Source organism: Citrus clementina, unplaced genomic scaffold, assembly GCF_000493195.1.
Source record: "Citrus clementina cultivar Clemenules unplaced genomic scaffold, Citrus_clementina_v1.0 scaffold_4, whole genome shotgun sequence".
Lineage (NCBI taxonomy): Eukaryota > Viridiplantae > Streptophyta > Magnoliopsida > Sapindales > Rutaceae > Citrus > Citrus x clementina.
In genome coordinates this window covers 12,023,298-12,030,916 of record NW_006262274.1, presented here as the reverse complement: position 1 = coordinate 12,030,916, position 7,619 = coordinate 12,023,298, and the positions used below count along the sequence as shown (strand labels likewise).

The following is a 7,619-nucleotide window of genomic DNA, read 5'->3' as shown; positions in this document are numbered from 1 at the left end:
GCTTCCTTGAGTTCTGCTGCTCATTGCTGTAGCTAGTTGTCCCATTTGGTTCTCAAGGTTTCTCAAGGACACAGCTTGACTCTGCACAATTGCTTTATTCTTTGCAATATACTCCTTGATCAGTGCTTCCAGTGAAGTGATTGGATCCTGACTAATATGCTTTTGCCCTTGACTTTGTTGATGAAAACCAGGTGGTTGTGTGTTTCTACTCAGTCTATTCAATGCTGGAGCATTTTGATTCTGACTGCTCCATGAGAAATTTGGGTGTTGTTTCCAGCCTGGGTTGTAAGTATTTGAATATGGGTTGTTCTAAGGTTGTCGATTGAAGTTACCCACATAGTTTACTAAAGTTGGATTTCTAGGACAATTATCAAAATCATGTTCTTCACCACAATGACACAAGAAAGTTCAGTAACTTGCTTTACTGTTGCTGGAGTAGCTGTCATGACTTTTACCATGTTAGTCAATGAGGTTACTTGTACTGATAAGGCTGTAATTGCATCAATTTATGTACCCCTGCTGATCATTTTACTGCTGGTTGCCTGGCTGAAGGCTACTAGTAATTATTGTTGGCAATTCTTTCCAGAATTTCATAAGCTTCAGTGTAAGATTTGGATAACAGAGCTCCATTTGCTGAAGCATCCACCATTAACCTTGTACTCGGATTCGACCCATTGTAGAAAGTTTACAATTGAATCCAACAAGGGATACCATGATGAGGACACCTTCTGAGCAATTCCTTGAATCTTTCCCAGTCCGCGTACAAACTTTCATCTTCAAGTTGATGGAAGGAAGTAATCTTATTCCGCAGTTTTGCATTTTTTATTGGTGGGAAATATTTCATTAGGAACTCATCAGCCAATTCATTCCATGTAGTGATGGAATCAGAGGGTAACGAATTTAACCATGCTCTTGCTCGATCTCTTAAGGAATAAGGGAAGAGCCTCACCCTTAAGGCATCTTATGCTGCTCCAGCAATCTTGAAAGTATCACTTACTTCCAAGAACAATTTAAGATAGAGATGAGGATCTTTATTAGGCAATCCATTGAATTGTCCCACTGTTTGTAACATTTGAAACATCACTGGTTTCAACTCAAAAATTGCTGCTTCTACCTCAGGTCTAATGATCCCAGGGTGTACAACTTGCGGGGTTAGTATAGCGTAATCTCTTATAGCTCTGTCTCTGTCATCAGCCATGTAAATAATATTGTTGTTGCCTGGCTGTCTCCAATTGGCATGTTCATTCTGCTCTTCTTGAATGTTGACTGGTTGTAAGGGCCCGTGAGGATTCAAATTTTGCGCATCCTGTAAATTATTCATGCTTGAAGCACTTTCTGAATTTTTTTGTTCTCTCCGTAGTCTCCTGACAGTCCTTTCAATCTCATGATCGAATTGGAATGCGACATATCTGTCTTTACGCATGCATGTACCGATTTGCCAATAAATAGAATAAATCAAATCAAATTTGGCGCTATCAAGATTTACTTCACACTTAAAAAATAAACAATCAATCTCCGGCAACGGCGCCAAAAACTTGTTGATTGATTTCTGTAATCAACTATTCTCAATGCCAATGTGCAAGTGTATACAACAAGTAATAAAGTGATGAGTATTTCAAGATCGTCTCCACAGGGATTGATGTTACTCAAAATGCTAAAGCAATCACAATAGTGCAAATCAACTAAAGACCGAAACAAACAATTGTCAAATAATTCTATCGCAACTAATAATTGTGAGAGATGGAAATAAAACAATACTGTAATCAAATAAACTAAGTTAAATGTGTCTAAGATTCAATTAAGAATATAGTAGTTGAATGATCAAACTCTCCTAATGGGGTGACTGTTGTTTACCAAATTAGCACCAGTTGTTACAATAAATACTGCAGCAATAGGTAGAATAAATCTGCATCCGCAGCTATCGCATGTTAGAAATCTCATACCTTTAAATCTACTAACAATGACCAGTTGCTCATATATTTATGGTACGGCATTATAACATTTAATCTCTCCACCCTACAAGGTGAACACCTATGTCTAGAGTGTCACAAATCTTAACTTCAAGTATTGCCCTTATGGGATTTAAGGTAACCTAATCCAGGAAACTTGACTTAAGAACAAGTAATACTCTAATAATGTCTGCTAAGACATGTCATTTTGCTGCTCTATCTTAACTGAAACTATTAAATGGGTGGTCAACCGAAATAACAGTTGTATTTATAAAAACTACTAGAGTATAATGCTACAGCATTACCATAACAACATAAAAGAACAGTCAAGAACCCATTGGATTATTTGTCACTCAACCACAAATAAATTTAGTTCATAATTTGGATGAGAAAAATAAACACAAATATATTGACCTCAGAATACATCCAAACAATTTAAAGAAGAAGAGAAAATATAAGTTGAGCACGATGAAAGAGAAATAATTATGCACGATTCTTTTCTTTGTTTCCGAATAGCACTCCTAAATCTTGATCTCCTTCTTCTTGCCTTTTTAATTATTTTTTATGATAATTCCTTGCCGCCTATCTATGTGGTGCACGCCTCCTTTTATATAGCAAATTAGGGTAAAAAGACCCAAAGTCCATGCGCGTGCATGCGTTTAAATTAGGAAACATGCAGATCACGATTTTATGGCTGACCCACGCTTTAAGCTTTCTCCCGCATTACTCTCTGATTGCTGCAGTACTGGTTGCTCTAGCATCCACAATAGCACATCATTATTCTCGATTGTGCTTGTCTTCTTTTGTGGCCATCTTCTTTCCTCCTCTTGCTCATCTAATGTCTCAGCATCCCCTTATGAATTTAAAACCTACAATTATGCACCTGTTTTTAGAACAAATTACTTGATTTAAACAAAACTTATTAAAACCCAACTAAAATGAATGTTTATACAAAAGGTAACCAAAATATAATAAAAACACCTTACTTGCTCTCTAAATGATCTTGATTTAACTCTAGAATTGATGTAATAACTCTCATTTCCTAGAGTTATCATCTTCCAAAAATCGGTTTTCAAAATAATAGAATTTGTGAAACTTATCAATTTGGAAAACAAATCAAAACATCATTTAAAAACAAAAATCATATTTCCACTTCAAAACCACTTCAACTTCTTCACATGGATTTATTTAGACCTTCTAGGTATGCTAGTTTAAATGGCAAATATTATGCATTTGTGATTTTGGATGATTATTCTAGATACACATGGGTCTTGTTCTTAGCTAATAAAGATGATGTCTTTTATGCTTTTAGAATTTTCTATAAAAAGGTTCAAAATAAAAAAGGTTATTCTATTACTTGTATTAGAAGTGATCATGGTGGAGAATTTGAAAATCATGCATTTGAAAATCTTTGTAATGATTTTGGCATTGAGCATCAATTTTCATCACCTAAGACTCCACAACAAAATGGAGTTGTTGAGAGAAAGAATAGGTCTATTCAAGAAATGACTAGGACTATATTGAATGAGAATAATTTACCAAAATAATTTTAGGCCGAAGCCGTTAACACCGCTTGTTACGTTTTAAATAGGGTGTTAATTAGACCTCAACTCAATAGAAAACCCAACATTGGCTATTTCAAAGTTTTTGGATGCACATGTTTTATTTTGAATACAAAAGATAATGTTAGTAAATTTGATTCAAAATCTGATGTTGGTATTTTTCTTGGATATTCAAGCACAAGCAAAGCTTATAGAGTGTATAATAAAAGAACTTTGGTTGTGGAAGAGTCTATGCATGTTACATTTGATGAGTCTAACCCCTCCACTATGGAGAAATTAATTATTTATGATAATGCAGATAGAGAGTTACAAGAAGAATCATCAAAGGATAAATACGAGAATGCAGCACAAAGAAATCAAGAGAATGGACAAGAAGAACAAACAAACATGAAGCAACATAAAGGTACTTCTCAAACACTCCCCAAGGAGTGGAGGTATGTTTCTTCTCACCCTAGGGATGCAATTTTAGGAGATCCCTCACGTGGCATAACTACTAGATCATCATTTAGAAATACTTGTGAGCATGCTGCATTTATTTCTCAAATTGAACCAAAATCCTTTGTGGATGCTGAAAATGATGAATCTTGGATTATGGCAATGCAAGAGGAGTTAAATCAATTTGAGAAAAATAATGTATGGGAATTAGTTCCTAAACCGGAACATCAATCCGTCATAGGTACTAAATGACTATTTAGAAATAAGATTGATGAATCCGGTGTGGTTGTAAGGAATAAAGCTATATTAATGGCTCAAGGTTACAACCAAAAAGAAGGAATTGATTTTGATGAAACATTTGCACCCGTAGCTAGACTAGAACCAATTAGGATGTTGTTGGCATTTGCATGCCATAAAGATTTCATCTTATTTCAAATGGATGTGAAAAGTGCTTTCTTAAATAGTTATATTATGGAAGAAGTGTATGTAAAACAACCCCTTGGTTTTGAAAATGAAAAATTTTCAAATCATGTTTATAAGTTGTTTAAAGTTTTGTATGGATTAAAACAAGCACCTAAAGCATGGTATGATAGGCTTAAGAATTTCTTGTTAGATAATGATTTTTCAATGGGTAAAGCGGATACTACTCTCTTTGTTAAGAATAAGAACAAAGATATACTTGTTGTTCAAATTTATGTTGATGATATTATTTTTTGTTCTACTAATGAATTGTTGTGTAAAGAATTTTCATCTTGTATGAGTAATGAATTTGAAATGAGTATTATGGGAGAGTTGAAGTACTTCCTTAGGTTGCAAATAAAACAAAATGAGGAAGGAATTTTCATAAATCAAGCCAAGTATGTGAAAGATCTACTCAAGAGATTCGGCATTGATGACTCAAAGACCAAAAATACTCCGATGAGCACAACAACCAAGCTTGACAAAGATGAAAAAGGCAAAGAAGTGGATATCAAAATGTATCGAGATATGATCGGATCTTTACTTTATTTAACTGCAAGTAGACTCGATATCATGTTTAGTGTTTGTTTGTGCGTAAGATTTCAATCATGTCCCAAGGAATCCCATTTACTTGCTGTAAAACAAATTTTTCGCTATTTAAGTAGAACTATAGATCTCGGCCTTTGGTATCCTAGAGAAACTCATATAGATTTAACATGCTATTCGGATGCGAATTTTGTCGGTTATAAAGTTGATAGGAAAAGCACTAGTGGAACTTGTCATATTCTAGGTCACTCACTTGTTTCATGGTTTAGCAAGAAACAAAATTCTGTTGCACTTTCAACTACCGAGGCTGAATATATAGCTGCAAGAAGTTGTTGTGCACAAGCTCTTTGGATGAAACAAACACTTAGAGACTATGGCATTAACCTTGAATAAATTCTTATTAAGTGTGATAATACTAGTGCTATAAATCTTTCAAAGAATCCCATTCAACACTCTAGAACCAAGCATATAGAAATAAGACATCATTTCTTGAGAGATCATGTTCAAAAGGGAGATATTGCACTAGAGTTTATTTCTACAAAAAAAGAACTTGCCGATATTTTTATCAAACCTCTTGGTGAAGAATAATTTTTGAAAATTCGACATGAACTTGGGATGATGAAATTTTCGCATTAACATTTCTATTCATAATATTAAGTCTATTGAATTAATTGAATGATTGATGATTTGATGATTTAATAGTTATTAAATGCTTAAGCATGATAAACAAGTGATGTTTTTGCTTTATTAATTCTTAAATGTTTATTTGAATTGATTGTTTGAATACATGTAAGTTCATGAGTCATGCATTAAAATGGCTTATAAAATATTTTTAGATCAATTAAATGATCTTGGAATGTATTATTTACTGGCCAAAAATTAAATCAAATGTGTGAAATTGTAGATAAAATAAACGGATAACTGTTTCTCAATAAATGATGTATCGTTTAATTCCAGAACCAAAATATGATGTTTGCCATTTACCCTTTTACCGTTTGATGCAATCGGTAAACCGTTTAAAGACAGAGAGTAGGGGTGGGCACGGTTCGGTTCGGTTCGGTTCGAAATTAAGTAGAACCGATTTAAATCGGTTATTTTATAAAAAGAACCGAACTCAAACGGTTCTTTTCGGATCGGTTCGGTTCGGTTCGGTTTTTTCAGTTCTGGGCCTATTTTGAATTTTTAAATTTTTAGCCCATTGGGCCTCATGAATATAATAATTTTTTTCAACAATTAATTTATCCTAATTTTATTACAAATATTAACAATAAATACAAAGTATTCAAAACACATTTTATCACTAATATCTTACTAACTATTAATAAGATACTCCCAAAATATGAAATATTAAAATTTCAAAATACATAACCAAACTCCAATACTCCATCTATATAAACATAATCATAATGTTATAAAGAGAAAGAACACATGTTTGATTTGAATAAAATCAAAAAATAATTCAGTTTTTCGGTTCAGCTAAGTGAACCGAATACCGAACCGACATTTCGATTTTTTTTACAAACGGTATATTCAGTTTTTTTTAAAAATAAAAACCGAACCGAATTAGAAAAACTGTCGGTTCGGTTCGGTTTTTTTAACACTACGGTTTTTTTGCCCACCCCTAATAGAGAGCTCACTGGAAGTTACCCCTCAATAGTTAATAGAATAACCTTTCACCGTTTTTCTATTAATTACCCTCTGGAAGTTACTCCCTCAACGTTTAAATAAACGGTTCGCCGTTTTTGTGAAATATAAAATTATTCCAAGGGTTTCTTCTCCTTCTTCATCTACCCTCTTACCGTTTCAGCCATTGTTGCGTAGTCAAAGCTTTCTCCTTCTTCAATCCTTCATTTTTCTTCATTTTCTTGCAAAATCACACTGCTAAATTTATTCTGCTTCATCTTTAGAACACTCTCAGCGATTAAAATCTTCAAATCAAGCCCAAAATCCAAAAATCCCAAATCCAAACCCTAAAGGCAACCGAACAGATTTTCTCTATTTTGACCGAAATTTTGCCCTGCCTCAACCAAATTGAGCCATAATTTCACATCCTTTACTCACTCTTGACTCAATAATCGATTACTTTTCTTCCAAATTTACTTTCCTCAAAAATTCATTACTGTCACTGGTCATCACCATGGTTACCTCCACCCGTTCCACTCGAATGAGGAAAGCTACACCTCAAAGAACTCTCATTCCACCACGGGAGACATCTGAATTCGAAAGACTTCATCTTCCCACAGCACCATTGTACAAGCGCTTCGAGGATCGCTTTATGGGCCGAAAGGTATTAGATTCTTACTATGTTGACATAAAAGATTTTAAGGATTTAATCATGTGTGATAGAAGTGTTAGAAATATGCTTCGACCTTGGGAGTCTGCCATTGATTTTGATGATCGAGTATATCCAAATTTAGTCCGTGTTTTCTATTCAAACATAGTTTTCTATTCAAACATAGAAATTTCTGAAACTCGATTAGACAGAATAGTTACTTAAGTTGGGGTGTTCCTATTGAGATTGATGTTGAGCTCTTGACCAATATTCTAGGGATTTCTGATGATGGACACAGGATTTATACAGCCAGGAAAGCCCTCTTATTTAGTAGCTTTTCTCATCATCGTGGTGTCCAAAATATTTGTCACCGTCGAGGCTTGACTAATGACATTT

The 7,619-nt window shown here is 34.1% G+C and overlaps 1 non-coding gene across 1 annotated transcript; it reads left to right on the top strand.

Annotated features, from left to right (window-relative positions):
- Nucleotides 1-707: 707 nt before the first annotated feature.
- LOC112099444 lies at nucleotides 708-814 on the top strand. Its single transcript, XR_002906245.1, has one exon. It is a non-coding gene; the product is annotated as a small nucleolar RNA R71 (small nucleolar RNA).
- The last annotated feature ends 6,805 nt before the right edge of the window (nucleotides 815-7,619 follow it).